The sequence below is a fragment of the Falco naumanni genome, chromosome 10 (assembly GCF_017639655.2).
Source record: "Falco naumanni isolate bFalNau1 chromosome 10, bFalNau1.pat, whole genome shotgun sequence".
NCBI classification, from domain to species: Eukaryota; Metazoa; Chordata; class Aves; order Falconiformes; family Falconidae; genus Falco; species Falco naumanni.
Window position 1 is genome coordinate 35,898,971 of NC_054063.1, and position 16,330 is coordinate 35,915,300.

Consider the following 16,330-nt stretch of genomic DNA (forward strand, 5'->3'; position numbering starts at 1 on the left):
TCTTGTTGAGACTTTGACCATTCTATGAAAGCTGCAGCATTTTGTCACATAAAATCACAGATACCTGCAGGGCAGACAACGAATCCCTTCCTCCGCACTGAGGGAATATTCATGACAGCTCCCAGGAGCATAAGTATTTATGAAAACTTGCCAAATGCAGATGACTAACCTCTGTGATATATTGAAAGTCTGTTTTCTCAATGTGCTAAGGAAATAATTTTCATAGCCTAGAGCATTTTTATCTCAGTGCTTTTCCACACAAGCTGGCCTACAGGCAACCTTTTGGGTACCTGGTGACCGGGTGATTTGCCACTGCCTCCTTCACGCCGCTCCTCCCTGCCCACCACGTCCCCTCTGCCCAGCGGATTTGCTCTCCTTGGTGCCCCCCGGCTCTGTAAGCACCACAGCCCTTGGCACACCGCGTTCCCTGGGCTGAAGCTGCTGCTCCGCACTGCCTGGAGCAAAGCAGCGGGGTCTCTCCGGACACGACCCATCTTGGCCATAAGCGACAGGCTGGGAGCCGCGCTAGCTCTTGCTTTCTGTTTGTATCAACAATAGCTCCGAGGCTTTCAAACCACTGCCATCGAGCACGGCTCCTTCATCAATGTTATCAGGACTGTTTCAGAAATATTCAGGTTCTGACAACACTACACTTATCTTCCAGAATCTGCCTGGCAGTGCTTGAAGGCCCTCAAGATTGCCTTCTCTTTCACTGTCCCCTCTCTTTTTTTTAAATAAACGTGACATCCCTTTTGCTCCTCCGGGTTGGAAACTTTCTTTTCTCTCCGGGTAGCTTCTTTCTTTTAATCCAAGGTCTCAGGAGGCTTTGGGAATAAAGAGTCCAACAAATTAGATTGGTTTCACCTAGTGGATGAGCCTGCAGCTGGGATATTGGGTTTTTGTATGCTGCAGTTTAATTTCTTTCTCATCCTGTAAGCAGTACAATCTTTCCCAGTTCTTATCCCTGAGAGCAATGTCAGGATGCTTTCCTCTTCTCTGACATTATTAACTTCTCTAAGTCTGAAGGAGGAGGAAAAAAAAAATAAAAGGTTGCCTACTTTGGGGTCTTTGTAGCCCAACAGCTTGTGTTGATTTTCTTTTTGGAGGTTTTGCCAGCAGTCTGGCTGGGGAGCCAATACTGAGGTGTTGTGAATGCTCAGCTTCTTCTATGTGGCAAATTAACAGATGTAACACTAGTGCAGGTAATTTCCTACCTCCAGAACAAACATCCTTCAACCCCATTTATCTTGAAAGAAGGTGGTCCCAACTGCACAGAGGTGACCCTTCCTCTTCTCCAAACCACCCTTAGACCTCAGTTAAGAGCAGATGGAGGCTGAGCATGCCTAGCAGTAAATCCATCCAGAACACCTTTCCATCATCATTTTGATTATCTCAAATGCAAGTACCGAAAATATAAGGAATTCAGAATGTGTTTGTTTCTTTATAAAGCCAGGTTTCTGAAGGTGTTGACATGTACACACAGTGCACCCCACAGCCCCAGCACGGGACTCCCCAACCATAGATGCAGAAGCTTGGAAAAAGGATCTGGAAGAGTCTAGAACTGAGCTAGGTGTTCACCAGCACAGCACCATTGGCCCCATCTCACCCCATGGATTCTGATCCAACCACTTCTTACAGCCCCCCACAATGGAGACACTGCATTTGCACCAGACAATCTACTCCAGTCCTCTCCTACCTACAAAATTTTACAAAAAATTCCTAATGAGTAAAGCGAATATTTCATACTTATTTTAAATGTGTGATTTCCACAGTCATGGAAAACAATCTCTCCCTCCCTCTTTGTAGCAGCCTTTTCCATCTTTAAAGAATGTTTCTGCATCCTTCCGTTTGTCCGCCTCCTCTGTTTTATGCTGAAAAGCCCTAGTTTGTTCATCTTTCTTCATAGGTCCTATTATCTAAACTGCTGAATGGCATGCGAGGGTTAGAAATGCATTTAGCAGCCTTGGTCCAGCAGAAAATGAAACTTGCGTATAACAGATATTTGCCTTCACGGCATCGCTACAAAATTAGCTGAAGCTTCAGTGAAAATTGCTGCAAATAGGTGCATGCACCAATTAGCAGCATGGCCCAAAACTAACTACCTTTCTTCAGCGATAGCGTACGAGCTCTATTCCACCACAGCATAACTAGAGAGAAAGGTTTCAAAGACTGAGTTATGCTGCTTCTGAATTTCATTAGCACAAAAATGTTGTGTGTTGCAAAATACACTAAAGAATCCACCTGTAACCAGTTTTGCACTGCAAAGCTATGGGCAGAAATATCGAACGAGGCACCTGCTGTACTTCACAGGGTTAAGGGAGTCGGTCCAGGGGAAAAGCTCACCATGGAGCCGCAGGCTTTCTTTCTGTTAAAGCATCTTGCAGTGGATCTGCTAATAAGGGACGCTTGTTTTTAGTGAGGTCCTTTGGTGAAGAGCTGAGTAACAAGAGGGCTGGAATGGACCCCAGATAGAAAAGAAAACCTTGAAATATCCTAGAAATAATCAGCTTGAAGATCGCTTTGGACCCATAATCCTAGAGACAAATATATGCAGCCCAGACCAAATGCCTTGCTAAGGAGCAAATTGTAAACAATATATTTTTAGAGTTAAAAATTATTCTAATTTAATGATATCTGTTCAGTCAGTGTTTGGAAGTAAATCAGCGTGTGAGTAGTAAAACAATAATGTACTTTAAACTAAATTATTAGTAAACAAATCAGTCTGGTAGGCAATGAACACATGATACATTATTCATTTCTATTATCCAAAACACTTCACTAGCTGTCAGAGTCTGGCGATAAAGTATTCAGAATACAGTATCCGCCATCCCAGAAAACAGTCTCTAATGTGATATTAAAGTTAAAAGAGAAGTGAAGTATATTCCCCCAAAGCAAGGTATTTGAGTAATCCTGGAATGAATCCATCTCATGCTTCTTTTTAAAGCCGGGCTTATTTTTTTTAACTAAAGCACTTTCATTACATCCCAAATGACACATGTTCCCTGCTTGGGTCCCTTACCAGCCCGTGAATTTCTCCCAAGACATCTTGGTAATGCAGGAGCGGGTACAGTGCCAGCCCCGCTGCCTCCTTCCATCCCTCCGGGGAGCTGGGAAGGGCTGAGCCAGACCCCAGCTTCCCCGCACCACCCCCCCCCCCGCCCCCCCGCCCCGTCCCTGCCCCGAGCCAGGTCCGTGTCCAGCCTTTTCAGAAGGAAAAAGCCACGTGAAGCCAAGGGAGGATGCAATAAGACCTTCCCTGTCCCGTTTTTGCCCCCATTCCTTTTGCCACCTGGTCCATGTTGGGATGGGCAGGCATGGGAGCAGGACGGCAGCTGTGGGGAGAAGAGGGGCAGCAGGCAGGGAGGGGGTTGCTGCCCACAGACCAAACAGTGCCACCGGCGTGTTTGGAAGCCTCAGGATGCTCTGCCCTGCACGGTGGAGTGAGGACATGGCCCAGGTCGTGGGTAATTTCCCGGCAGACCCCGTGGGGAGGATGTCAGGGGGTTTGGGGCAGTGAAGAGCAATTGCTCTGGGTGAGGCACTGTCCCCTTCACACTCGCTCTCAGCCAGCAGCTATTTCTCTGCAGCAATCCTGGGGCAAGGACTTGTCTTTCCAACCCTGCAGGTCCCGTCTGAAGGAGGTGACCACCATGATGATTTATTGCTCTTCTCCTGCAGCCTGTTTTATAGCGGGATGTAAATAGGTGTCAACTTCTGACGATGATTTCATCTGCCCCGTGCCGTAAACGGCATTGTTTCCCAGCAAAGGAGCCAGAACAACCAGAAATAGCGATGCCAGTCAGAGATCTTCATTGCAAATGCAAGTGGCCACTCAGGGCCAGGGTCAGAGGGGATCTCAGCAGATCTCAGCTGCCTCAGCAGAGGACTACTGGGGCAGGGCAATTAGTAAGGACAGCAGGGACTGGTACAGAAAGATTGTCTCAGTTTTGGAGTAGGGCACACTGATTACACCACCACAACCTCATTCTGTCAGGGGGGTAACTGTGCTTTACTACCAGTCTCCCGGGTTTAATAACCCAGCCCAGTACCACTGTTTAGAAGCATGTTTGTGTGATTTTCCAGAACACTGTTTTTTTTATAAATTACCTGTTTCTTTTTGGTAAAATGAGTTGGTTTCATGCTGAAGAAGGTGGAGACTGAGTAAGTGACGAAGCCACCCTTGGTGCTGTAAGTTAAGCCAGTGTGATCCCTGCTCCATCAGTGAGAGCATCGGGGATTTTTTCCCTTTGGGTTTTTCTAACTCTGCAGAGGGGGCAGCTGGTGGGACATCAGGAGAGCATCACTCCTTCCCCACAGCTGGGGCTGCCTCTGTGTCTCAGGTTCTCAATCCACTGTAAAGGTTTGTCAGCCAGTTTAGGTCAGCCAGGAGCTAAGCAGGCTCAATGGGAAAACATGGGTGGTGGAAGCACAGGACTCCTGTGTTCAGAGGAAACACAGCGCGATGTGGTAATTCACGATGCTTTAACCTGCCTGACTCTTCCCCCAAACCAGGACATCTTAAAGCTTCTAAAAAGACATGTTTCTCTTGTGATGCACCCTCAATAAAACACCAGCCCCATGGGACCCATACACCCCTCCCCTGCTGTGTCTCCTGTGCCCCCAGGCACCCTGGGGTGAGGCTGGCGTGGGGCTCTGGGTGTTACTGTCCCCTTGGTGCTGTGGCGAGAGGAAACTTGTGCACACCGAATGGGAGAACAGTGATTGCTTATTGTGGCATCTCAGGAAAGAAAAGGGCTCTTCTTCAGCTTTTTAAGATGGGTGAGAGCTTGACTTGCCACTTCAGATTCTCTGCAAATGCATCCCGCTGCCTGCCAGCGTTGGGACTGTAAGACCCAGGGAGTCTGTACTTGCCAAGAAATGACAGCATCCAACCTAGCTGCACAGGGATCATCTGGAATAGCACTTGACATAAAGCACCCTCAGAAATGAGACATTCCTGCCATGTATGCTCTTCAGCAGAGAGGTTAGCCTTCAAGTACATTAAAATATATGATGGCTGATCCCCGTTATGACATTCACCCTCATGAGTTTAGGAAAAGAGGAAGAAGTCATAACGGGGTATGCATTTCAAAAAAATAGTCATCAGATATTTTATCTGCACAATGAGCAGAGTATGTATTTTTTTCTTCCGTGGCTAATCTTTGGAGAATAAAATCATTTTCTACAGTGACTGTGAAGTGCTAAAGTCCTGGAAAGATGAGGCCAGTTGCTCTCTCTAGGAACTGAAATGTATGTGCAGTGTCTTGCCTGTCCTGCTTGTGCAAGGGTGTGATTGCTGCAGTGTGTCAGCTGCATGGTCAACGAGCTGGGCAGCGGTGTGCTCGGGGTACATGTGCAAGATGCCCCAAACATGATCAGGCCATGCAGATGGTGAGTGGGATTGAACAAGGTGGAGGAAAGGCAAGGGCTCCCAGGCAGCAGCCCTTTCACTCACACTGGGATACTCAGCCTTCACCTTCATAAAGCTCTTCAGGAAGAACAAAAAAGAAAAAGCATGGATAAACATGAAGTCAGGAGACTATGACAGTATGAAAGCATCATCAGAAAAATAAAAGTAATATCCTGATAAGGAGTTGAGAAGAGAATGCAAACATTGAGCAATTACCTGGAAAACCACAAAATACAGCCCATCCCAGAAAAGGTGAGGAAGTTCCAGGAGCAGTTTACAAAACCCTTAACACCCTAAAAAAGGGTTTTTTCAACCCTCAGGAGATGGAAAATTGCTTGACGACCCATATGGCCTTTGACAAGCCAGGTGTAAAAGGAGCGCTCAGAGAAGGGAAAGCCATAGCAGGAAAACACAGGGCTCGTTCTGCATCTGTGCCCACCAAGCTCAGGGAGGTCTCCCCTTCGGAGCCTTTCTTTACAGGAGACTTGTCACGATTTGAAGCATTGCTAGAGGAGGTTACAGGAAAAAATGACAAGATAAACAGCAGCAGATTGCCAGGGCCAGATGGTGTCATCCACATGCTCTCAAGATCAAGAATGAAGTAACGGACCTGTTCGCCGCAGGGTGTAATCTTTTGCTCTGGACTGCCCCGATACCAGACTGAAAAGTGACAGATATGATGCTGTATTTTAACAAGGATTGGAAGGGTCCGTGGAGCTACATGTGATAGTCTGCCATCTGCAGCAGGCAACTTGGTGGAAGCTCTTCCCAAGGCTGTAACGAGTAGACACATGGTCTGCTAGGAATGACTATTTTTGAGAAAATTCGTGCCTCAAAGATCTACAAAGGGCTGTAAAAACCTGATTAATGTGTAGGGGGTGAATAAGAAACACATGTCTCCTCCAGGATAGTATCTCCCACCACCTGATGAAACCTGTAGGTGACAGGCTCAAGACCAAGCGGAGGCAGCTCATTGTGCCTCAGTGTGCAGTTAAGCTGTGGAAACCCTTGCCTGCAGAAGAAGCAGATGCGGAAGATTTACCTTGGTTCAAAAATTAAGCAAATTAATGGAGAGAAGAATCCATGGAGGGCTGTTCCGTATAAAAACACCACCACTGCCTCAAAGCCGCACATCTCTGTAGGGTTGAAAAATACATCGAGGAAACACGTAAATTTGCTGGTCTTGTACTGCCTCTTAGATGCCTGACACTGCGTGCTGTCAGACCAAGGTGGGTGGGCTATGTGAACCTTAGGTCTAAACCCTCTGGACTGTTCTTACACAAATTCAGAGCACTGCCTGCTGTGCCAGTGTCCATCTGGTCCCCTGAGGAGCCAGCTGCCTGGGCTTGCTCTCCCTTAGCCTGAGGCGGGTATTTGGAATGGTGTTGGGAGGAAGAGGAGAAGGACAGCAAGCCCAGGCTAAGGATGGCGCAGCCCCATCCACCCACGGCAGGTCCTTCAGCCACACTGAGCAGCCCATGCATGGCCTGGAAGCCCAAGAAGGCACATCCTTATACTGTCCTTGCCCTGCACTCGTGTCTGACCTGATTCCTTACGTGGCAAGACTGGATGTGATCAGAACAATCCTGTCCTGGCATCCCTTGGCTCTGGGACACACGTGTTCAGCAACCATTTGTGCAGCCCTGAGAGCCGGCAGAGTGCTGTACACTTAAAGTGAGGTGTTAGCCTTCTCCCCCAGGGACGGGAAAAATCCTCGGTAGCATCAGTGCAACTCTGATGCTGTTACACTGAATTCATATCAGCATGTGTGAGAGCAAAATATAGATCTTAACATCTTGGTGGGAAGGAAATGGTGGGGGGTGAGGACAAAAGATTGATGAGGGTTAACTTGCTTGCTCTCCATCACTTTTCTTCCAGCAAACTGTTTGAGGACAAACTGGCTCGTCTCAAACACATTCATTAAGGGAAGAGATGAATGAGATGTTTAACATAGTTTATGGAATAAATAAGAAATAAGTGCAGTAATAATAACTGGAATATGTTGTCAATTGAGCTCAATGAATGATCATCGAACCTTGGCTTATTTTTAAGAAGCTGATTGTGAGTGTTTGTTATTAGACTGTTGTATTAAGTTTATCATTGTAGTTATACAATACAATACCATATTTACAGATTACTTCCATTGGTTGACTGCTCATGGGATGTCTACATTCTTTCATTTGGTTTTGACAGATATTTATAATTCAGTCTTATCTGTGTCTGCATATATGTTGGTTTATAATCTTTAATAGAGCTGATGGGGGGAATAAAATGTAATGTGTAATTTATTTAATGAATTTGGTTACTTCTGCTTACAATTTTTTTTGCCAGCAGTTTATGAATGTCTCATGTTTATTTGTTATTCAACAAGTACTTCTGGGATGATTCTTAATGTTCTTTCCTGCTCTGTGAATTGTGAGCAGTTTGTTCCAAGCGCTTGGGAGGAAAGTCTGAGCTGAGATGTTGGCTTTGATTAGCCACGAGAGTCAAACACCCCCTGGCTGTGTCTAGCTGGGTGTTGAGTATCTCCAAGGATGGAGACTCACAGGCTCTCTGTGCAATGTATTTGTCTGACATCAGATGAAAAAAAAATTTTCTTGTGTTTGACACAGCTTGTCCTGTCCCAGGACAGCTGAGAAGGGCCTGGCTCTGCTGTCTGTACTCCCCCCGTCAGGTATTTATGCACATGGGCAAGATCCCCCCGAGCCTTGCCCAGGCTGAACGTGCCTCAGCCTCTCCTCGCAGCCTGATTCTCCAAGCCTTTAATCACCGCTGTGGCCCTTTCCTGGTCTCCAGTATGTCCATGTCTGGATGGCACTGGTGACCCCAGAACTGGCTGTCCAAAATGGATCAGCTGGTTTGAAGGTCTCCAATATTGCTTCAAAAGCTGCCATTTTCCCTGCACTTGTGAGGGATTACAAACACAAGGCTCAGTCCTGGACTCTAAATACATAAATCTGATTGTCTCTCGGTAAACAAACATCTACATATTCACAGCTATAAAATAATATTCCCGTTTCTGCAGCAATTTTGTCTCCCACACTGAGCATGAATGTGTGATGCCTTTCTCCAGAAATGGTGGCCCCTGGACCGCCGCTGCCTTTGGGGGAATTTGGGGGGTCTTGGCTCAGGGAGCCTGAGCTGGGTTTTGGTGCTGCTTTTCCTCCTCCCAACCCCTGAGGACTTGCTCACCATAGTGTAACTTACACCACTATCTAAAAAAACCACAGGGGAAAACAGGAACCTGGGGGACACAGGGGCAGCATGTAGCATAAAGAAGGTTGGTGGGGCCATGTATATGACCAGCACCTTCCAGTAGCTGCTGACTTCCTTGGGACTGGCTGTGGGGACAAGATCAAGTGGGCTGTGTCCCTGGGAATGCAAACTGGCAGGATGGCAGCACACTTGCAAAGACAAAACATCAACATAATAGCTCACTGTCCTCTTTCTCCGAGGCTTGCTGCAATACCTGATGTGATTTACCTCCTATGAGTTTGTTCCAACTGACACGCTGTAAGTCTGGGGTAAATGAAAGAGTTTGTGCTCGGAAGGGTTAGAATGAAAGAATTTCTGTCCTTGCTCAATTTATGATATTGTGGGTCTATAATACTATTTTTCCTCTTGTATTAGATTTCAGGTGGATTTCTAAAACAAACAAACCAACAAAAGAACACTAGTTTTATAGCATCTGACGGCTGCAAAAATACATTATTAAATTCAAGAGCAAGGGCATAATAAAGGTGAAGAGTTAAGTAAAAGTGTTGACGCAGAGCTTGCCGAAGCCCTGGGCCCCTGGGCACGGTGCTGACACAAGATGCGGGCAGCAGGCGGCTGGCCGTGCCCACCGGTGTGCCTGCCCAGGCTTCCTGGCTGCCGGCTCTCCTGGCCACTGGCCCCTGCTGCGCTGCACTGCAGTGCCCGCCTGCTCTGCTGAGCGCCAGGCTAAGCCAGGGGCACAGGGGCACGGGAGAAATGAGTGCTGGCCAGGGCTTGGCCGAGTGCCTTGGGGAGAGAGAACGGATAGCCACAGGTGAAGGAGTGGGGGAACGCTCCCAGGCTGGGTTTTGTGGTTTCTTGGCAGGGTTTGCTGCTTGTTTTCATGCTTCTCTTTATTGCTATCCGTTTTTCAGATGAAAAATCAGCTAGAATACGCTGCTGCTCTGCTGACGTTGCTGGCTTATGCAGGGCAGCACTGGGCGGCTCGCAGCTGTGAGCAGGTAGATGCGGCGGGTTGCTTTCCAAGTGAATAATTTTTCATCGGAAATCATGACACAGCAACAGTAACATTTTCCATCCTCCACCCAGGCTTTTGGCACGAGATCTGTGAGGAGGTTTGGGCCGTGCTCCTTTTCTGAATGGAGATTTAAAAATGCATCCTAAGAAGATCTTAATTTATTGTGTGGAGTGCAAAGCTGTACCCCTGCTCAGCTGTGGCAGGGATCAGGCAGGTGGGATCAGGCTGCTCTGGCCTCTCCCGAGGGGAACAGGGTTCAGTGCCTTGCTAGGGATGTGTAGGCAACACTTTCTAAACACTTTCACCCATGTAGCTTCGACATGGGTCTGCTGTTGACTTAAAAAGAGACATGTGGTCCCTTAGGAGCTCTGAGAAGTTCCTCCCACGAGGCTGGTGGAGCAGGAGTCCCTGGAGCAGAGGGGAACCACAGGTTCCCTCCCCAAACAGCAGGCAGCTCATGTGCTCATCCCTCGGATGAGAGAGACCAGCTGGAAGATGCTTGGGCTGGTTGGGAGCCCCAGGGAGAAGAGGACAGTGGTATCATGAGGTTTCTTTGTCACAGGTTCTGTAGCTACAGCAGTCTCTAATTAGGCTCTCTGAACATACCCTGCTTCCAGACTTGTTTGTGAGTAAAACTGACCTTTAAAATAGAGAACTGAGATACCCAAGGGGCTGGGCATCTCCAGAAGTGGACAGCAGGTGAACATTAATCTGAGAGACGTAAATCTTTTATGCTACAGCTTAAAACCTCCAGTTGTCTGCACGATTTACTTCCTCGCCTCTCTGGGCTTGTTCCTGTACCCGGCAGAAGCATTGTGAGAATAACGTTGCAGTGACGGAAGCCAGACAAGCATCTTGCAGTTCATGTCTCCACATCTGTGGATGGCTGTGCCTGGGATGGGCTCTGAGAGACCTGGTGCCTGGCTGCTGGGTCCCCTTCCATCACTGTCTGCCTCCTCGGGCATCGGATTCCCTGTGAAATGCGGACAGCGATGTTGGCTTCCCCTGATAAACCCCGACATGACAATCTCTGTTACGTGAGAAAAATGAAGCTCATACAATTTGCCACCCCACGACTCCAGGACCTGTGGCTTTTATGAATACATTGCCAGGACTCTCACTGTCTGGGTGAGAAAATCAACGAGGAGGATGGTGGGACGCACCGCTGTCTCATCAGCACCTCCATTCATTCCTATGGACAAATTCCTTTGCCACAGTGAGAAAAATCATCTGAAAATAAGTGGAAACGGCAGGGTAACATCTTGCCCCAGTGCCCGTGTGACCTGGGGGTGGCTGCTCAGCGTGGGTGGGTAGAGACAGGTCCCACAAACCGCGGTCATTGCGTGTACAGCAGTGTGGGGCCGAGCCCGGCGCATCCCGAGATCCCAGGCACCAGCCGCAGGGGTGAGGAGCAGAGTGAAAGCCTTGCAGCAAACTGCAATTGTTTTACACCACATTTATGCAGTAAATCATCACCTTTTTAATGGAGCTGCTGTGGGACCAGAGATGGAGACATAAAAGGAACAAAATAAAATCCGTGTGCTGCATTTTGCTGTAATGAAAGACTGCTAATTGTGTCCAATGTGTGCTCGTGTTCATGTTACTGTTTTGTTACGCAGCTCCTAAATTAAGTTGGCTCTAAGACAAACCCTCCTACTGCAGCCCTGTGTGGCCTCCCTGAGTGGCTGTGTCTCGGTGCCTGGTTGAGCACACACATGTCTCCTGTTCCCTGTGTGCAGGTACTATTGATTAACACTTAATTATAAAAATCGTGTTTGTTCTGAGGACACGGAGGAAGTTCAATGGGGAAGCCTCTTGGGAAGAAGCTATTTAAAAGCCTTGAATGAGATGGAGGTGGGACTGGTCTCTCAAAGGGGGACCTGTTTCTGGTAATTTGTAGTGCCTAGGGTGGTTCCTGGTGTGATGGATGGAGGGGGTGCCTTGTCCACCCATACCTGCCACATCTTCCACCTTCTTTGTGCCCAGTGTTGGTCTTCCCAAGATGGACCTGAGGCTGGTTGCTTTGCCTGGATGTGGTGGCTACAACCAGCCAGGGCTACTGCTGGGCTGGGCTACACCAGGAGGGGTCCCTCCAGCCCCTTGTCCACCCCTGTCTGTCCGGGCTGGCCTTGGAGCTCTCTCTGGCTGGTGGTTCTGTGTGTGTGCCCTCTTCCAGACTGTGGATGCATGAGCAGCAGTTGTGCCCTGACCCTTTGAGGGGCTGATTACTTGTTAATAGCACCTCTGCTGTGCAAAACAGTCCCTGATCTTCCCCTCCTCTGTTTTCCTCTTTGCAAACATGAACTTCTGCCTCTTTTGTCAGTCCCTTCCTTGTTCTCCTTGCAGCCAGGGAACTGCCTTTGGATGGTTCCATTTTATACCTGAATGGCAAAAAGACATGATTAAGGAAAGTGCTTTCTGCTTTATGTTAACAGACCAGAAAAGTACATTAAAAAAAAAAAAAAAAAGTCACGACTTTGCCAAAGACCAGAAGGTGTCTTCTCACAGCTTGTGCAATGCTGAAAGCAGTTGGTCTGCCAGCAGCTCAGGATTTTGGGGCAGACAGTCACGGGCTCACTGCTTGCTAGCACAGGTGGGGGTTTGCCAGGGGGGGTGGAGGAGAACTGACCCCCCATCAGCAAGTGCTGCACAGCAGCGGGGGCACAAACACACAACCCTGTGTGAAGAGATCTGCGTCACTGCGAGAGCTGACGTATGCCCACGCCAAAGTCAGGAGATGAGAATTTCTGTGTGAAGGGATTTGGCAGATGCGTTGAGAACCCCCCACGGGGCAGCCGCAGTGCCTGGGCAAACGGGGCCACTGCCGGCGCTGCCGAACGTGCCGTGGCTGCCACCATCCCCAGCGCCAGCTCAGCCGCCCAACAGCAGCCCCTGCTTGGCCCCGCTTTGCAGACCAATTCCTCTGAAAAGGAACGGGGAAAAGGAGAGCTGCCTGATCAGATGGAAAAGGCACTGCTCAATGTTTTCAAGGGAGTAATTTCATTCCACTCTATATAAGCCCATCTGACAAAGAATTCCAGATCTGTGGAAAACCATCATTCTTCTGCGAAGTGCTGCGAAGGCTGGCGTGGAGCCTGCTTGTTTTCTTACATACAATGAATTCTGCTCTGATCTGCAGAGTTCATGACATACTCAAGATTTCCACTGCTTTTTCTTTGCTAGTGGGGGAATGAGAAGCCTGCCTAGGACGTGTGTAAGGCTTCAGTAAAGGGCGAGCAAGGTCTTGTGCTGTTCCTTTCATGGGAAAGGTTTTTGCTAAGAGGCAATCCAGGCTGCGTAAGGTGGAGAAAAAGAAATATTTTAGCTATACTCTGTGTGTCTTACTACCTTTGGAATTTGGAAAGCTGGTAGATGAATGCTTCAGCCCTTCATGTAGCTTTCAGATGTCCTTATAATCGCCTTGAATGGAAGGAATGGGAGAAATAAAAGCAATAAGCACGAACCAGTGCAATGGATGGCTCCTGAGGGAGCGACTCTCCTGTTGCTGGTTTGCATTTCTCCTTGGGAAAGCTGGGATGTGGATCTACAGTCTTCCAAGAGTTGTCACTAAATACAAGGTCGAGATAGACCCACAGCATTCCTGGAGGTGACCTGTGGGCTCAGGGAAGGGGCTGCAGCAGCAGAAAGGAGCCGGGGGCTGGTGAAAGCAGGGCTGGGGGTCTGGGGGCAGGGGCAGACCCCCAGGCAGCCGGACAGAAGCATTGCTGGTTCACCGCACCAGCTCACCCTGCTGACAATCCAGGCTGGGAGGGTTTTGCACTGGTGGGTCTGGAGGACTGAGACAGCTCCTGACGTGGGGAGCTCCTTGCTGCTGCCGGACTGATGCCCATTAAAACCTCTCCTGTTGGCTATGAAACAGCCAACCTATAGTTAAGGCATAGCTGGCCCCGTGAAGCGGAAGGTAATTTCATACTGTTAACCCCGTCATGGAGATCAGAGCAGGGAGCAGAGAAACCCCTTCCCCTTGCCCCATGCTGAGAAGCCCCTGGTATGAATTTGGGAGCACCAGGGCCACGTCCTGCTGCTCAGCCACTGAGCAAAGGGAAGAGCTCGTCGCTCCCTCCGCTGCCTGCATCTTACAGAAGCTTCTGGGGCTTTGGGCCAAACGTGGTGTAACCCGGGCACCGTGGGACGTGGCTTGCCAATGTATGCCTCTGAGCAGTATAACCAAAGCAGTGATTCATGGCAATACTGCAGTGGAGAAATTCTGCATTAAAGCAGGAAATGTCCAGCATGCATGGCAAATGAAAGGGTTTTTCATTTGTGTTCTAAAGGAGGAAAAATACTGCCAAGCCTAGTTAATAACACAGGAAAGCTCTTGTGGCTATCAGGGATCTTCAGCTCTAATCCCCTCTGATAACAGTAAATTGAACGAGCTCCTCTGCTGAGGTTTTTCTGTAGCTGGATCATACTCATATAATAAGAGAAATGGGCACTGCCTCTCCTATTTACGATTTCCTCATTTAAATAAGTTTTTAAACTGCACTTTTCTTCCTTCAGAGACAGCTGATTTACTGCATTTTAAATGGGAACCACTCCTGCAACAATACCTTTTTCTATCGAGATTTGTAATAAGGCTGTTTCTGTTGAACTGTTGTTACTCAAGTTATTAATTTGTCATTTTGCACAGAATATGATCACAGAAAGAAATGAGCAAAAGGGTCTCTGCACCTGCAGGCAGAGCAGGATGGATTTAATTAGAGCAAAGCAAGCTGCAGGTTTTATTTTGGGTATGTGGTTGTTGGTTATTTTTTCCTCAGCCCAGCATTTTAAAAGCTTACACAGCAATCTGCATAAATTACTATGCACATTTTTTATTTAGGTTCTTACACCTAATTTGATTAATGATGATGGCTTTGACATGGTCATAACAAATGTTGTGTAAGGGAACAAGATGTATCAGTGTTGGTGCTATTCTCCCTAGAGAGAGAGCGCAAACACTGGAAACTGGTCTTTAGAATCGATTTGAAGATAGTTCCCTTGCTCTTGGGATTGAGGCAGAAGGCAAACGCTGGTGTCCATGGAGCCTGGGAGGTGGAAGCCTTTGCACTGGACGTGACGTTTGTTTTCTGCACGCATCCATCTGTACCATCCTACCTGGGCCAGTGTGAAAGGCAAGGTTTCTTCTGATGGGAGCTGTCTGGGGCAGGTGTTAGTGTCCCACCCAGTAATTCAAGGTTGAATGGTGATTCAGACCTCTTGAAAGAGCCAGACGCTTGAAACACCCTGACTCTGCTTGCTGACTGCCGCAGCGAAGTGGAGGCGTTTGTCCATTGCTTCTGTGTGCAGCTCGAGCCAGCAACCGGGTCCTGATTGGGTGCAAGCTGGCGTTTGTGCCAGGGGAGTTGTTAGGAAGAGTAGAAGTATTTGTTAGAAGACGCTGACATTTTTATGCCCATCTCTTTCCCGCAGGGAGCAGTGTCACACTTTCACCCGTATTTCTTTGCTGGGAGGATAGTGCAGTGCTAGAACAAATCCCGGAGAGGCCACAGGATCGCATCCTCGGAGGTTCTCGACCCTCAGCTGGGTAAAGCCATGGCTGATCTGGTCTAGCGCTGGTGCTGGACCTGCTTTGAGAAGGGCCTTGGGCCAGAGACCTCCAGAGACCCCGGCAGGCACCATTTCTGTGGTGGCTCTGGTTCTGCTCGAAGCCAGCACCAGTCTCGTCTGCCTGGAAAAGCTTCTGTAGGAGGGACTTTGTTCGGGTGAAAGAAGGAGCTAAGATTATGTTCCCACTCTCTCTGCATGAATTAAAAAAAGGAATTTTGCAGTAAGAAAAGCCTCATTTTTATTGATGCTGCACAGAGGCAAGTGATTTTGCATCTAGTTTTAGGAGAGCAATATAACTGGCTTTGACAGCCTGGTCTAATAATAATAAAAAGGCCCAGCTCCTCATAGTGCAACCTGATAGCAAAACTGGAGTGTGAATTTATCCCATAAAAATTCATCTACCATGGCTAAAGCCCTGTAAATTGAATTCTGTATTTTGGTTGTTAAATAAGAAAAAAAACCCCAACAACCAAACAAAAAAACCCCAAAACCACAACAGCATGATGATAGAAACATTGCTCAGCTGTTGCAATTGTATCTTGTTAAAACATCACTTAGAGTAATTTACAGGGTTTGATTAAAACATATATTTAAATGAACTATCATTTCCCATCTCTCCCCTTATCCTCCTCACCCCTCGCCCCCCCAAGGATGTAAAACATCGCATTGAGGCTGGATTTCTTCAAACAGAAATGATGAGTCTATTACCCTGCACAATAAAACCCTGCCAAACTTTGGTGTTGACTGTATACAACATCGTCACCAGCCACGAGCTTTAGTTAGCACTCGGAGGGTCAAAGGATGTGCAAGACGGTTCCTTTGGTGGCTGGAGATGTGTTTGGGTAGCTGTGAGTCGAGTAGCAGTGGGGGAGATGCTGCCCCAAGCCCAGGCACTGCCCCCACCTCGCCCTGCCCACCTTCGCCCCTAGCACCCACCTGGGGTTATGCCCAAAGATGCTGCCAGAGCACAAGGCAGGATGCCTGCAAGCATAAAACCTGAACAAAAGGAGATGAATTTGTATTAAAGTGCTTTTAGACATCAGAGAGTGTGTTCCTTGATTGCACTCAGTTAAGGTCAACTATATTAGACTGGAGCAAAAATCCACCAAGCTCAA